Source organism: Pelodiscus sinensis, chromosome 14, assembly GCF_049634645.1.
Source record: "Pelodiscus sinensis isolate JC-2024 chromosome 14, ASM4963464v1, whole genome shotgun sequence".
Lineage (NCBI taxonomy): Eukaryota > Metazoa > Chordata > Testudines > Trionychidae > Pelodiscus > Pelodiscus sinensis.
The window spans coordinates 28,569,277-28,585,537 of record NC_134724.1 but is presented as its reverse complement, the minus strand read 5'-3'; the positions used below and the strand labels follow the sequence as shown (position 1 = coordinate 28,585,537).

At 47.8% G+C, this 16,261-nt stretch overlaps 1 long non-coding RNA gene across 1 annotated transcript in view; it reads left to right on the top strand.

Annotated features, from left to right (window-relative positions):
* The window catches only part of LOC142818275 (uncharacterized), a 35,224-nt gene extending 19,317 nt beyond the window's left edge, over positions 1 to 15,907 (top strand). Inside the window, exons 2-3 of the long non-coding RNA XR_012895662.1 lie at positions 8,129 to 8,218; positions 15,708 to 15,907. This is a non-coding gene — a long non-coding RNA (uncharacterized LOC142818275). The remainder of the gene's footprint in view (positions 1 to 8,128; positions 8,219 to 15,707) is intronic.
* Positions 15,908 to 16,261: the final 354 nt, after the last annotated feature.

The window sequence follows — 16,261 nt, the reverse complement described above, 5'->3', positions numbered from 1 at the left end:
AAACTTAAAAAAAAAAAGTCTAGTAGCACTGTAAAGACTAACAAAACATGTAGTCTTTGTTAGTCTTTAAGGTGCCACTAGACTTTGTTGTTTTTTTTTAAAGTTTTTCCTGTTACAGACTAACTTAGCTACCCCTCTGAAGTGGAAATGAGGTAGGTTTAGAAGTTAAAATAGGAAAAGAACAAGTTAAAACTTACTTAGAGAAATTAGATGTCTTCAAGTCACCAAGGCATGATGAAATGCATCCTAGAATCCTCAAGGTGCTGAGAGAGGAAGTATCTGAGCCATTAGCTGTCATTTCTGAAAAGTCATGGAAGCTGGGAGAGATTCCTGAAGACTAGAAAATGACAAATATAGTGCTCAACTATAAAAAGGGAAAGAACAACAACCCAGGAAACTACAGATGAATCAGCTTAGCTTCCATGTGAGGAAAGATAATGGAGCAAATAACTTAGGAATTCATCTATAAACATCTGAAAGATAATAAGGTGATAGGTAACAGCCAGAATGAATCTTTAAAGAACAAATCATGTCAAACCAATCTGATAGCTTTATTTGATAGGATAACGAGTCTTGGCATTTGATAGTCTCGCATGATCTTATCAATAAATTAGGCAAATACAGCTTAGATCAGTGTTTCCCAATTAGAGCTCCGCAGAACCCTCCACGAAGTAAAACGAGGGGTTCCGCGAGGAGCCAGCGCTCTCCCACCCTCTCTGAAAAATAGAGAGAGAGATGGCTAGCCAGCAGAGGCATGGGTGGCAAGTTGTGTGGGCTTGTGGTGCCCACGCTCCAGCCGGAGCTGGAGCCGAAGCGTCTCTTCCCCGTCCCTGCCATGCGCAACCTTCCCTGAGCTCCCCCTGGCTGGCTGCTGCTGCCCTGCGCAGCACGCTCAAACCAGTGGGTGGGGAGACACCCGGACGTGATGTAACATCACGGCCCGGGATTTTAAATTTGCTGGGCGCTGTGATGCACCGCATGGCTGAGTTGCGGGTTCGGAGTCCGGGGACAGAGCACAGACTCCGGCCCCACAAAGTGGAATGCAGAAGATACGGTAGAGGGAGGGAAGGGAAGGGGCTTGTGCAGTGGGAAAGGGGAAGGGCTAGGAGAGGAAGGTGCTTCTGCAGAGGCGGAGGGGAAGGCACCAAAGGGACGGGGGTGGAGGAGAGACAAATGGCAGGGGGCTAAACGCAGACAATGAGGAAAAGGGCAGGAGGGGAGAGGTGTCAGTGGGAGGGGGACAGGGTGATGCTGGGAGGGGAGAAGGTAAGGGCATTGGGGGCTAGAGGGGTGAGGGGAGGTGCTGGGAGAAGGCTTGAAAGAAGGGGTGGGCATGAGGAAGGCTGGGATGGAGCAAGTCGTGTGAGAGGACACAGGGGCATGAGGAGAATGGGGGCAGAGGGTGGTGAGGGGTGGGCATCAGGGAAAAATGGAGCAAAGGGGGCAGGGGAAGTGAGGGAAGGGGGAGGCACCAGGAGGGTGCAGGGGTAAGAGAAGATGCAGGTGCCAGGGGATTCTGGGGGTGAAGCAGAAGGGCAGACAGCTGCATTGGAGGGACCACTATCAGAGGAGAGACACAGGGCAAGTTTGTAGAGAGAGGTGTTAGAAGAGGGGATCAGGAGGGGTAGCTCACATGATCAGAGTGGGGCTACTGGAGAAGTGGGCACAGGGGGGAGAGAAGGGCTGGTGGAGGGGGGCAGGTTGCAGGAGGGCTGAGGACAGTGAGAAGAGCAGGAGTCAGGACAGCAGAGGAGGGTGAGGAGTCGGGGAGTAGCAGGCACCAGGGGAGATGACATGGCAGCAGAGGAAAAAGGTAGAGGTTTAAAAATATTTATTAATAACTTGGGTGGCACATCCAAACAAGCCACATGAACTCAATACTGGTGCATAACACAAAATTCATTTTGCTCATGTGAGGAAACTCTTAGGCTATGTCTACACTGGTTGTTTCTTGCGCAAGAATATCTTGCCCAAGTGTTCTTGTGCAGGAACACATCCACACTGTCATGTGCAAGTTGTGCTTTTGCACAAGAGCATCTGTGGCAGTGTGGACACTCTCTTGCCCAAGAAAGTGCCGATGGCCATTTTAGCCATGGGGTTTTCTTGCTCAAGAAATTCATGTGCCTATCTACACTGGCCTCTTGCACAAGAATAGTTGCTGAAAAGGGCTTATTCCTGAGTGGGAGCATCGTAGTTCTTGCAGAAGAAGCCCTGATTTCATACATGAGAACGTTAGTGTACTTGTGCAAGAACACACAGCCAGTGTAGACAGGCAGCAAATTTTTGTGGAAGAGTGGCCGCTTTGGCGCAAGATTGTGCCAGTGTAGACACAGCCAAGGGGAGGGAGGAAGACAGGGGCAGGGAATCAGCACTGGCTCAGCATGTCTACATGGTTTGGGGGAAGATGCAGGGAAATTGAGCTCAGCTGGGTTGCAGAGTGGGGAGGTCCAGGGGGCTGGGCTGGACTGTGGGGTTGTGTGTGTGTGTGTGTGTGTGTGTGTGTGTGTGTGTGTGTGTGGCTCAGAGCTCAGTTTGACTGCAGGAGGAGGGAGGTGCAGGGAAATGGGGCTAAACTCAAGGGGAGGGAGGGACAGGGAATCGGCACTTGGCTCAGCAGTTTTGTGGGGCTTGGAGGAGGTGCACGGAAACAGGGCTCAGCTGTGCTGTGGGGGTGGCATGCAGGGAACCAGTGCAGGGCTCAGCTGGGCTGAGGTGGATGAGGGAGGGCATACAGAACAGACGGGCAGCTCAGTTGGGCTGTGAGGGGCTGCAGGGAACTGGTGCTGCACTCCCTTGGATTGTGAAGGCTGGTTTTGGGGGAAGTGCAGGGAACCAGCAGAGGTGGGCAGCTTAGTTCAGTTGCAGGGGATAGATGTGCAAAGAAGCCTAGTGGGGAAAGGGGGGGAACCAGGAGCCCTGAAATGACCTCCCCTGGTCCAAAAATTCCTCATCTGGGACCAGTCCGGTCTAGAGGGTGCCAGATCAGGGAAGTCCAACTCCTACCCAAGTCCCCTCCTCGCACCCTCCCTCGTAGCCAGACACCCTACAACCAGCCTGCTTCTGCACCCTACCTACCACCCAGACCTTGTCCCCTTCCGCCCCCCAGCTCCCTCCCAGATCCTGCACCCCATCCCTATCCTGCTCCTTGGCAGCCCTGCCATCCACCCTAGCACCGCCCTGGCCCCAGCACCTTGCTTCACACCCCAGGACTCGGCACCGTCCTGGCACTGGCCCTGGCCCCAGCACCCTGCCATCCACGCTAGCACTCAGCAGCACCCTGTTCCTTGTCCCAGCACCCTGCCAGTCACCCTAGTGCCCAGCAGGACCATGTCCCTGACCCCAGCACCCTGCCACCTGCCTGTCCCAGCACCTTGCCCCAGCACCCTGCCACCTGAGCCAGCATCCTTCCACCCAGCAGCACCCTCTCCCCAGCCCCAGCAGCACCCTCTCCCCAGCCCCCGCACCCACTAGAACACTGTTCCCTACCCCCAGCAGCACATTTGGGACCACGTTAGTGGTTCCTCGGCCAAATAAAATTGGGAAACACTGGCTTAGATGAAGCTACTATAAGGTGGGTGCATAACTGGCTGGATAACCATTCTCAGAGTAATTCTTAATGGTTCACAATGATGCTGGAAAGGTATAACAAGTGAAGTTTTACAGGGGTCATTTCTGGGACCAGTTCTGTTCAATATCTTCATCAGTGATTTAGATATTGGCACAAAGAGTACACTTAAGTGTGCAGATGATACCAAGTGGGGAGGAGCTGCAAGTGCTTTGGAGCATGGGATCATAGTTCAAAATCATCTGGTCAAACTGGAGAAATGGTTTCAGAGGGGTAGCGAGTTAGTTCAGAACTGGAAAAACTTAAACAACAAATAGTCTTACAGCACTTTAAAGACTAAAAAACATGTGGATGATATCAAGATCTTTCGGGAACACAACCCACTTCTTCAGATAAATGGAGTTATTAATGGTCGAGTTTTGAAATAAGGGGTGGTGGAGAGAGAAGGGAAAAAAGGGAAAGAAATAGTCATTTAGAGTGTGGCTACACTGCACACTTATTTCAAACTAAGCTATTTTGGTATAACTATTCCAAAATAGCTTATTTCAAAATAGCACTTATACGCTACACAGAAGCTTCAAAATTAGTCTGAGGCAGGCTTCCCTAATGTAGATGTGCTATATTGATTTAGAGCCCCAGGAGGCACTGGGGAGGAATAACTTAGAATGGCCCTGGTGAGTGGCTATTTTGAAATAGCAGAAAAGGAGCATCAACACATGCCTTATTCTGAAATAGCTATTTTGGAATAGGCATTATCCCTCGTAGAATGAGTTTTACAGATTTCAGAATAAGCCATCCATTATTTCAAAATAATGGAATGGCTGTGTAGACGTTCACATTGTTATCTTGAAATAACAGTGCAGTGTAGACACACTCTTAGGGTATATCTACACTACAGTATTATTTCAAAATATCTAATTTCAAAATAGTTATTTTGAAATAAGATATTTTGAAATAATGCATCTACACGCAAAATGCATTTTAAAATAGCATTTGACTATTTTGAAATAGCACATCCACACTGATTGGACACTGAATCATATTTAAGGCTGGCCAGAACCAGTTTTGGCAGGGCATCAGGTCAGTAGTTGCTTTTTGTGGCTGCTGCTTGAGGCTATCTGAGGTCTGTGCTTAAAGGGACCCACCCTGGGCAAAGGGTTCTCAGCTTGCTTGCCTATCTCGATGAGGGACAGCAAAGCATTTTTTTCTCTGCATGCTCTGGTTGCCCTCACTTGGGACACCACATGGAGGTGTCACCACTCTGCAACATGGAGCCAGAGGTGCCCCTGGGCACTATGGTGCTTCTCGTGGACGTGTTGCTGCGAGCCTGGCTGCACTTTCTGCAGGCTGCTATCCGGGAGGACCATTGGGGGGCTAGCAGTATCCGGGAGACCCTGCGAGAGAGCTTCCACCCTGAGGAGCACTAACAGTGTCCCTGGTCTGCCCCACTCAGGGCTTGTGCCTCATTCCTCCCTCATGTCCTTCCACTTACCCCTTCCTAACTCTCCTTCCTGATGTCAAATAAAATGCATGTATTTTCTGGAACACAAACTCTATTTAACAAACTGGGGGTGGGGGGGGGATGAAACTCTAGTGAGACTGGGGAAAGGAGGCGGGAGAAGGAGGGGGAAACCTGGGAGGAAGGAGCTGGAAGGGGGAAGCAAGGGGAACAAGGGGGAGGGGAAGCTCAGGAGTGGGGGTCTCGCCGGGCCAACTGTCTCCCAGCACCGTGGGTGCAGGGGCCTCGGCGTCCCTGGGGGGATGGGGAGCGGGTGGAGGGAGAAGCGGGATGGGGAAGGAGAGAAGGAGTGGGAGGAGGCATGGTAGCTGGGGAGGCAGCAGGCACTGGAGCGGCAGGAGGCAGCATGCTCTGCACCAGGGTCTGCAGGTGCTGGCAGATGGCATGGCCCTGGGCAAGCTGCTCCTGCCAGAGCTGCAGGTCTTCTTGTACCCAGTGCTGGAGGGTGCGCTGCAGGGCTCACAGTGCCCCCAGGTGCTGCTGTTGGTACCCCTCCACTGCATCGGTCGTCCTGTGGAGCCCTGGGGTGCGGGAGCATGTCCTGGGTGGGGTGGTGCACCCTGTACGTGCAGCTCGTGCAGCTGTGGAGAAACAAGAGAAGTGGTCAGTTATCCCTGTGGACACAGTGAGTGAAGCCCAGCCCACCTCTGCAAGGTGAGGATGACCACTTCCTGCACCATCAGAGCCAATGTGCTTGCACAGAGGCCATGTTTGGAATATCCTGCTATCCCTGGGAGTGGGAGCTGCCCCAAGATCACAGCCCCTGTGCTGTAAAAAGTGTGTATGTGGAGGGCGGGGGGGAGATGTCCCCTGCCTCTGTGTAAAGTGGCCTTGTGGAGGGAGGGCGTCCTTCTGTGTCCCACCCTGGAGTCAGGAGAATGTCATGCCTCTTCACACACACGTTTGGGTAACAGAATAAGGCCCTTGTGTGGCAGCCAGCTGGGGCCACATGCCCAGGGGTGGCATAGCACATGCTCGCACATGCACAGGTTGCTGTGTAATCCGTGGACAGCAAGGCCCACTCACACCGTCCCTGGTTTCTGTCCATCCCTCCCTTCAGATAAGGAACAGTGATGGCACTCACCTGTTGTTGCCTCCCTTGCCTCAGATGACACCAGTGACAGGTCTGCTGGGGTGGCTCAGGGGTCCTAGCTGCTCCGCATGCTCTGTCTGGTCTGCTGCAGCTCCTGGCTCTCCTCCTCCTCCTCCTCGATGCCCTGGTCAGGGCCCTCTGCCCCAGGGTTGACAACCACCTGGAGGGCACGGACCGTCTTGTCTCCCCAGGATGCGGTCCAGAGTGTTGAAATAGGGGCAGCTTGGTGTGTGTGTGTGCCCCTGGTTGGGAGCTGCCTCCTGTGGCCCTGGCATATGCCTGCAGAAGCTCTTTTATTTTCATCCGCACCTGCTCCTGGGTGCGGCTGTGGCCTTTGCTATCCTGCCATACACAGCCACATACCTCTGTCTAGTATGGAGATTATGGACATTGGAGAATTCCCCCCAAACCTCAATGAGGTCCATGAACTCCACGCTGGACCAGGAAGGCGCCGGCCTTTTCCGGCCCCTGGCAGGCTCCTGGAAACTGGCAGACTGCTCCTGGGGAGCAGTGGAGGGCTGGCTGCTGGTGGATTGCTGGCTCATATTGAGGCCAGTGGGTCAAGGGCAGGACAGATTGTTTGTTGGGCTGGCAGGCTTGGAGCTGGCACAGGTACTGTAGCCAGACTCTACCCCTTTAAGGGCTACCGGGAGGGGAGGAGGAAGAGTAGTTTTCTTGCTTATGTCCAGAGTGGCCAGCAGGGCACCCTGGGAAGGGCTGGAGGCCCTCTATTTTGAAATAAGCATCTACACAGCACTTATTTTGAAATAGCAGTTTTGAATTTGGTGTTATTCCTTGTGGAATGAGATTTACCAATTTCAAAATAAGCCCTCCGCTATTTCGAATTAATTTCAAAATAACTTTGCTGTGTAGACATACCCTTAGAGACTCCATACTACATGAAGCTGATAGAGAAGTTATAAATTGTTCTTAAGTACCATTTTGGAGAAATGGTCTGAGGCAAATAGGATGAAGTTTAATAAGGACAAATGCAAAATACTCCACTTGGCAGGAACAATCAGTTTAACATATGCAGAATGTAAAGTGACTGTATGTAAACTCTTCTGGCCCTGGGCCTTGCAGGGAGGGAGGAAGGGCTAGCTCTACCAGCAACACCAGAGCCAGTGTGGGAAAAGGCAGCTTCTCTGGTTGGGTAAGAGGAGCAGGGACAGAAAGTGCCCTTTCAGAACTGGTCAGGTTTTTATTCCTGTGCACACTTTGGGGAGTAATGGTTTAAACTTCAAAAAGTTTCACTTACTAAGAAAAAACTTGGTAATGAGGCTGATCTGACAGTGGAACAGAAATCTTAAAAGAAAGGTGTGTGGTTTTAGTTAATGGGAATTACGTACAACCCTTTTTTACTGGAGCAGGGGTAAAGGCTATAATAATCACATAACATTTGGGCCCAGGTCACAGAGACTCATGGTTGTGATTTTTTTTTTAAATACAGCAAAGGCAGGCCAGGAAGGAGATGCTCAGGATTGGTTAGCCATCTGGCCTGCGTTCAGTAGCTGCAGCTGTGTCAGCTAGTCTAGGGGAGGAGCTGCAGCTGTGTACCGGATGAGCACAGTGGAAGAGTGGCGTGACTTTGAGAGTGGGGAACGAAACAGATATCTGGCAGGGGGATGGGCAGATTCAGGAAATCCTTTCAAATTCTATCTGAGACTCTATCTATACTATATATATATTCTTATGAGTTTAGCTTGTCTTAAACATGAGTTGGTTACTTTTGTAATATTGTCTTAAGCATGTGTAAATTTATTGCTGATTATCATACAGTTATCCAAGTTCAATTGGCCTATACATGCACAAACAGAATAAACTTCTGTCAAACTTACAGACTGGTCAGCATTCTTGCTATTTAAAAGTTTAAAATCTAATGATCGGGGCTTTTTCTTATAAATCACAACTTTTAATAATCAATTCAGAATTATTTTGGCACTATTCACAGGTCCAGCTACTCAGACTGGATGTGGCGAAAGTGTGGCAATATCTGTGGATCTGATCAACAACTTAATTCAACATGCCAAGCTCTTCCCAGGTATAATTGCTTTGAAGTCAATATTTTTACACTAGGTATTAATTTATTTCTTAGTAATAGAGTAATAGAAATTAGGTGACTCATCACCCATTCCACTTACATAACTAGATGTCATATATAAACGTTCCATATTCTGTTTCTGAAACAGAGATGGACAGTATACATATAATGATAATATATGTATAATATGACTATGTCCTTTTACCATAGTTTTCTCTGGAGACCATTATTTAGCAGTCTCTGAGCTGCTTGCAATGGCTCACTTACTTGCTCAGAAAATATTAATCTGTCCACCTGTTACAGATAGACAAAAACAACTAAGAAGCATGCGTTCCTGCTGTAATTGGTGGTTCCCACTGTAATTGGTGGTTTCAACATAAAGACTTTGAAGGCTGCCATAACTAAAAAAACCATTGAAATAGATTCTTTCACCACCACATTGCCCAGGGGTGAAATTAACTTACATTTCTTATCATAGAATCATAGAATACTAGAACTTGAAGGGACATCAAGAGGTCATCAAGTCCATTCCCTTGCCTTCATGGCAGGACCAAGCACTGTCTATATCATTTCTGACAGATGTCTATCCAACCTGCTCTCAAATATCTTCAGTGATGGAGATTCTACAACCTCCCTAGGCCATTTATTCCAGTGTTTAACCATCCTGACAGGAAGTTTTTCTAATGTCCAGCCTAAACCTCCTTTGCAGCAATTTAAGCCCACTGCTTCTTGTCCTATCCTCAGAGGCCAAGGAGAACTATTTTTCTCCCTCCTCCTTGTAACACCCTTTTAGAGAATTGAAAACTGCTATCATGTCCCCTCTCAGTCTTCTCTTTTTCTAAACTAAACAAGACCAATTCTTTCAGGCTTCTCTCATAGCTCATGTTTTCTAGACCTTTAATCATTTTTATTGCTCTTCTCTGGACCTTCTCCAATTTCTCCACATCGTTCTAAAATGTGATGCCCAAAACTGGACACAATACTCCAACTGAGGCCTAATCATCACAGAGTAGAGCGAAAGAATTACTTCTTATGTCTTGCTCGCAATATTCCTATTAATGCATCCCAGAATCTCTTTTTTTTTTTTTTTTTTTTGCAATAGAGTCACACTGAAACATGTTTAACTTGTGGTCCACTGTGACCCCTAGATCCCTTTTTGCAATCCTCCTTCCTAGGGTATGTCTACACTACCACCCTAGTTCGAACTAGGGTGGTAATGTGGGCAACCGGAGTTGCAAATGAAGCCCGGGATTTGAATTTCCCGGGCTTCATTTGCATAAAGCCGGGCGCCGCCATTTTTAAATGCCCGCTAGTGCGGACTCCGTGCCGTGTGGCTACACGCGGCACGGACTAGGTAGTTCGGACTAGGCTTCCTAGTCCGAACTACCGTTACTCCTCATGGTGTATTAGGCGAGGTATTTCCAGTAGGGATAAGGAGCTGTTAGTGCCATTATACAAGGCATTGGTGAGACCCCATTTGGAATACTGTGTGCAGTTCTGGTCTCCCATGTTTAAGAAGGATGAATTCAAACTGGAACAGGTACAAAGAAGGTCCACTAGGATGATCCGAGGAATGGAAAACCTGTCTTATGAAAGGAGTCTCAAGGAGCTTGGCTTGTTTACTTTAACCAAAAGAAGGCTGAGAGGGGACATGATTGCACTTTTTAAATATATTAGAGGGTTAAATACCAGGGAGGGAGAGGAATTATTTAAGCTTAATACCAACGTGGACACAAGAACAAATGGATATAAGCTGGCTAGTAGGAAGTTTAGACTTGAGATTAGACAAAGGTTTCTAACCATTAGAGGAGTGAAGTTCTGGAACGGCCTTCCAAGGGAAGTAGTGGGGGCAAAAGATCTATCTGGTTTCAAGATTAAACTAGATGGCTGTGTCTACACTGGCCGCCTATTACGAAATAGGCATGCTAATGTAGAACTTTGGAAGAGGCAAATGCGCGGGGGATTTAAACATGCCCCGCGGCATTTTCATTTTCATGGCCACCACTTTTTTCCAGCTTGGAGATGAGCCGGAGAAAAGCGTCCAGACTGGCGCAATCCTCCGGAATAAAGCCCTATTCCGGAGAATCTCTTATTCCTACTTGCAAGTAGGAATAAGAGATCCTCCAGAATAGGGCTTTATTCCAGAGGATCGCGCCACTCTGGACGCTTTTCTCCGGCTTATCTCCAAGCCGGAAAAAAGCTGAGGCCATGAAAATGCAAATGCCGCGGGGGATATTCAAATCCCCCGCGCATTTGCCTCTTCCAAAGTTCTACATTAGCATGCCTATTTCGTAATAGGCGGCCAGTGTAGACGTATCCAATGGGTTTATGAAGGGGATGGTTTGATGAGATAACATGATCTTGGTAACTAATTGTCCATTCATTAGCAGTGGGAATAGGTCAATGGAGGGATGATAGGAGTTACTATAGAGAACTTTCTGGGTGTCTGGCTGATGAGTCTTGCCCACATGCTCAGGGTTTAGCTGATCGCCATATTTGGGGTCGGGAAGGAATTTTCCTCCAAGGTAGATTGGCAGAGGCCCTGGAGGTTTTTCGCCTTTCTCTGTAGCATGAGGTACAGATCACAGCTAGAGGTTTCTCTGCATCTTGGGGTCTTCAGAGTATTTGAAGGCTTCAATATCTGAGATATAAGTGAGAGGATTATTCTGGGAGGGGTGGGTGAGATTCTGTGGCCTGCACTGTGCAGGGGGTCAGACTAGATGATCATAATGGTCCCTTCTGACCTTAAAGTCTATGAGTCTATGAGGAGGTGTGTGTGGAACCTGGGGTGTGAGAGTGACCACCTCGCTGCCTGGTCACCAGATCTCTGGGGCTGGCTTGGGGTCACAGGGCTCCAGCTACAGGCTAAAAATAGCAGTGTACATGTTCTCTCTTGGGCTAGAACTAGACTGAGATCTTCACCTTGCCAGTTTTCAGAGCCTGGACTCCAGTCCAAGCAGGAGTGTCTACACTGCTATTTTTAGCCCTGCTGCCAGAGCTCCACCAGTATGAATCAATTGACATGGGCTCTGGGACTTAGTGCTCTGGGTTTTTCTTTGCAGTGGAGACATACACCATGCTGCTCTGGGAGCTCATGTTGAGCTGATTGTCCATAATGACTCCCCAGTCTTTTTCAGAGTGTAGTGGGGGATGGGAGCTGCACCACTCCAGCCAGGAGGGGTTAAAGCAGGCTGGAGGGAGCCTGCACAGAGCCCCAGCCTATTAGAAAGAGGCTTATAAGGAGCCAATGAGAAAACGGAGTGTGGGAGTGGCCCTGCTATCTAAAGCTGCTCAGTAGAGCAGAAGGCAGTTGGGTCCTAGCTAATGAGGGTGTAGGATCAGCTCCTAGTGAAGTAGAAACATCTTCTGGGCAGGCTCAGAGGAGCTAGAGAGGGAAGCTCTGGCCTGATATCTCTCAGGCTGTGGCCTAGATATAAGGACCAAGAGGTCACGGGGAAGTGGCCTAGAGAACAAGAGTCAGTAGAGGGGAGAGGACAGGACAAGGCTGTGGCCGGAGAGTCCCTGGGTTGGGACCCAGAGTAGTGGTTGGGCCTGGGTCCCCCCCCCCCCTTACCTCTTGCACTGCACCTACTCACACTGCAGAGTACCCTTTCTAGACTGTGGCTTGCCCCTGAAGTGAGGGGCTAGACTGGGGCTGCAGTTAGACATGGTATCATAGGGTGAGACTGAAGACTACTGAAACCCCCAGAAGGGGGGTGAGCGATTGGAATGGTAGGCTCTGCTTGAGGACAGGGTAGTGAAGGGGGTGCCAGGGTCGCAGAAGTAACGTGGGTTCAGAGCCAGAGGGTGGAGAATGCATGTGACGGGGCTAGCCTGCCCCGCACTGAGCAGGAGGGAGGGGAGCCCATTTATTGGGTCGAATACGCCCCTCCCCCACAGCCCTACCGGGCATTCTCGAAGTGCAGCCTCACTATAAAAGGCTGCTGGGCTGCTCAGTTGGGGCAGACTGCCGGGGAGGAAGGAGCCTCGGCCCCAGCCGCAGGGCCACAGCCGGACCTGCTGCCCGAACCAGAGCCGGAGGTACCACCACCGCCGCCGCTGCTGCTGCTACCATCCCTGGGCCAAGCACGCCCCCAATGCCGACTCCGGGAGACCACCCTCCCCGCTGCAGTGGACAACCCTTGCACTGCTGCTCCAGAGACGGGACCGGCTGACGTTGCCGCTGCCGCCAACCCCGCATCGCCAGGTGGGACCACTGTCGGCCACGAGGCTGGGGTAGAAAGCAACCCAGGGCAAAGGGCAAGGAAACCCCCAGTGGGCTCGGTGCATTTCGGGGAGGACCCCCCGCTGAGCCAGTGGTGGGAACCACCCACCACTACTAGGGCCCTGGGTTGGGGTCCAGTGGAGAGGGAGGGCCCGGACCCTCCTACCCCAACCCACAGGGCACGGTCTAGGCCTCAGGGCCTGTTGTGGCTGCTGGACTAGGCCTCAGGGCCTACTTTAACCCCACCCCCCAGACCAGACCTTAGGGTCTACGAGGGGGCGGAACTGCTTTAATCTCGGGGAGGAGAGAACGGGGCGGGGAGGACCCCGCCACAGTGCAGAGCAACGACAGCTGGAAAAGGGTGACCTGTGGAGAGTCAGATCTAATTCCCAGTGTGACAGCAGGAGATGCCATGGTGGTGAGTTACACACAATCTCTATTTCCCAGGATGGAGTCCTCCATCTTTTAGTATAGCCTATGCACTTTGTTTTGATTTATGCATTTTGATTTAGCCACATTAAAACACACATGTGCTTCTGCCCAGTATATTAAGCAAGGCAGATTGCACTGTAGAAGTGACCTGTGATATAAATTATTCATCACTTTCCTACTTTTTTGTGTTCTTTATTAGTGATTTTATGTTTTCTTCAAGGTCATTAATAAAAAAAAAGTAGAGCATAGGGCCAAGAATCAGTCTCTATAGGACCCCACTAGCAATACTCCTGCTTGATGATTTTTACATTTACATTTATAGTCTGAGACGTGTGGGTTAGCTACTTTTTAACCCATTTAATGTGTGCCATGACAATATCATATCATACTTGGGTTTTTTATTAAAATTCCATGTGGTACTTTATCAAATGTCTTACAGAAATCTGAGCATTACATCAACATTACAACCTTTATCAATGTAACTTATAAATCAAACATTTAATCAAAAATATATTAAACTAGATTTACCCAGTGTTGCTCGGGTCCTTAACTCAATGTTTGTTTTTTTGGAAATAAAATGAAAATGTACATGCTTCATGTAAATCATTGCTCTAGGGTGGGGCTAGAGATGAGGGGTTCAGTACGCAGGTTTCCTTGGGGAGAGATGACAACCCCAGCCGTCTCTAACCACTGCAGCTTGGGGCCAATGAGAAGTACCTATCCATGGCCACTGCAGCTCCAGAGGGCATAGCTGGGGGAGAGGTGCATGTTCCCCAGTTCGTCTACCCCTTACACTCCCCAGGCAGAGGCTACATCTAAACTTCGCTTTTTATCAGAAAAAGGTACGCAAATGTGCTCTGCAATTAGTGTACATTTTTCCAATAGTTTTTTCGGAAAAGCCTCTTCCGAAATTTGGCCCATCTACACTGAGCCAAATTTCGGAAAAACCTTCTCTTTTGGATGAGCCCTTCTTCCTCATGAAATGAAGAAGACAGGGCTTCTGAAAGAGCACGTCTGCTCTTCTGCAAAAAATGTCAGAAGATCAGAAGTGTTTTCTGGACGTGGAGGAGTTTTTCGAAAAACTCCATAGTCTAGATATGCCAGAGTGAAGAATAAATAAAACTGTACACATTTCCCTTGCTCCAAGGAGATGAAAATTACCAGCAAGAACACCTGAGGGGGTGGGAGTGGAAGGCCACTTTCATCTGCCTGGTGATTCTGTCTCTTTTCTGTAGGGTTGCCAGATGGTTTCAACAAAAATACTGGACACACTTGACATTACATAACAATCTACATTACATCTTATTTAGAAAATACCGGACATTTATATTTTCTCATTTATATTTTCTCAATTTGTTTCCCAAACAGAAAGCTCAAATACTGGACTGTCCGGTTCAAAACCGGACACCTGGCAACCTTACTTTTCTGTATGGTTTTCTCAGAAGCAATCCCATTCCAAGCACGTACCATTTTCCTGGCACAACCAAACCCTTACCTTGCTTTAAGTTATGATAATAGGAAGCTTTATACCGGATTTGGTGGTCCCAGCTCTTACTATTTAGGAGGAGTTCTTAGATAAACTCTCTCAAATATATAGCAGATTAAACAGGACTTGTTTTCTATAAACCTGTGTTAATTGGCGTTAATTATATTACTTTCCTTAAGTTGTTTATTAATTGAGTCTGGTATCAGCCCCTCCATTATCTTTCCTGCATTCTGTGTCAGACCACTATTAGCCATTTTGACTAAGGGTACAGCTACACTGCACAGCTATTTTGGGATATGGAGGTATCCCGAAATAGCTACCCTGTGTCTACACAAGCCTCCCATTATTTTGAAAAATAGTGGTGTGCTATTTTGCCATCCCAGTAAATCTCATTGCACGAGGGTTAAGGGATTGCTCAAAATAGTGCATTATTTCAAAATTTAGTGCTGTGTAGATGCACCAAATTTCAAAATAAGCTGTTTTGAAATAAAATACGCTATTGGCATAGCACAAATTACAAACCTTATTTCAAGTTTAGGGTGCTGTGTAGATGCACCCCCAGTTTCTTCTAACCTTCTTTGTTTGCAGCATCATTGTTCTGACTCTTTGCTAGTCATTTTTCTCCATTGTCTTGCAATTTTATTTTATGATCTAGTATATTTTCAGGTTTCAATCCTTGTTTGTAAAAAATATACAGAATGCTTAAAGAATAAAAGTCAGTGATTTAGAGCTCACATCATGTTTCTTCACCACTTACACAGGCAGAAGCTTGAAGAATAATTAGTCATTTAATGACACCTTTGAGGAACACTAGCATATTGTGTATGAGGGTGATTTGTAGAGCTTTTGTCAATTAAAAAACAAAAGTTGGGTAGAAATATTGTGCTCCTCCCTCCATGCAGCAATCCACCTGGCCACCAAATCAGCATGCAATAGCAATTTTTATTATCTGATTTGAATAATGGGATATCCTTTAAAACAAGGGTATAAAAAAATCTGCTCAGCAAAGAATTTAATTAAGTTGCCTGAAGTTTAAGGGCTGTAACTAATTTGCATAAAATGGAGCAGAGAGTACCCAACTTCATCTTTAATATGTCAGTGTATCACATGGAGTCTTAAGTGCCAGCATGATATGTTCTGTTCTGATATGAACAGCCCTGTGCACCTTAAAGCAATAGATATTAGACACTACAATCTCCACCAACTGAAGCTTGATATTTTAGGAAAAGGAAGATGCAGGATTAATTATAGATACACAGCTGTGGGCCACTTTTTTGAACATGCCCATTTTAAACATACTGATGAATATCTATTTAGCTAATCTTGATTTTTTTTTTTTTAACTAGGAGATGATCCCTTGGCCATACACTAAGGTGTATTCAGTAGATGGCAGACTTTCTAATGGGCTGGAGGCTAGCCTTGTTCAGCAGAAAGTCTACTTCCTATCTAGGCATGCACTAGTAATGCTCCCTGTCCCACCTGCTACGAGGTCAAACTTGTTGCTATTCATGTTATAAAATCAAATAATGGTTTTGCTTCGTAGTCACTGTTATGTATTGACCTTGGACTCTCACACTCTCTCTAGTCAGGAGTCTACATGCTGTCGAGGTGACTCAGATTTATGATATTCCTCAGATAATCTTCCAATAGGTAGTTAAAAGTGACATTACAGCCTAAGGAGATTCTTGGCTTTCTTAGCTTACAGTCAAGGGGATTTAGGCCCCTATAATCAAACATTAAGCACAGAAGTAATTCCAAATCACTCAAGCATATGCTTAATATGTTTCATCGGGGCTTTAATGTGGAAAATGTAAATTCCCCATAGCCAGCACCATATATATTGCTCCAGGATTGAAAGAAATGCTACTAGCCCTTCATGAATCAGTGTAATTCATGGAAC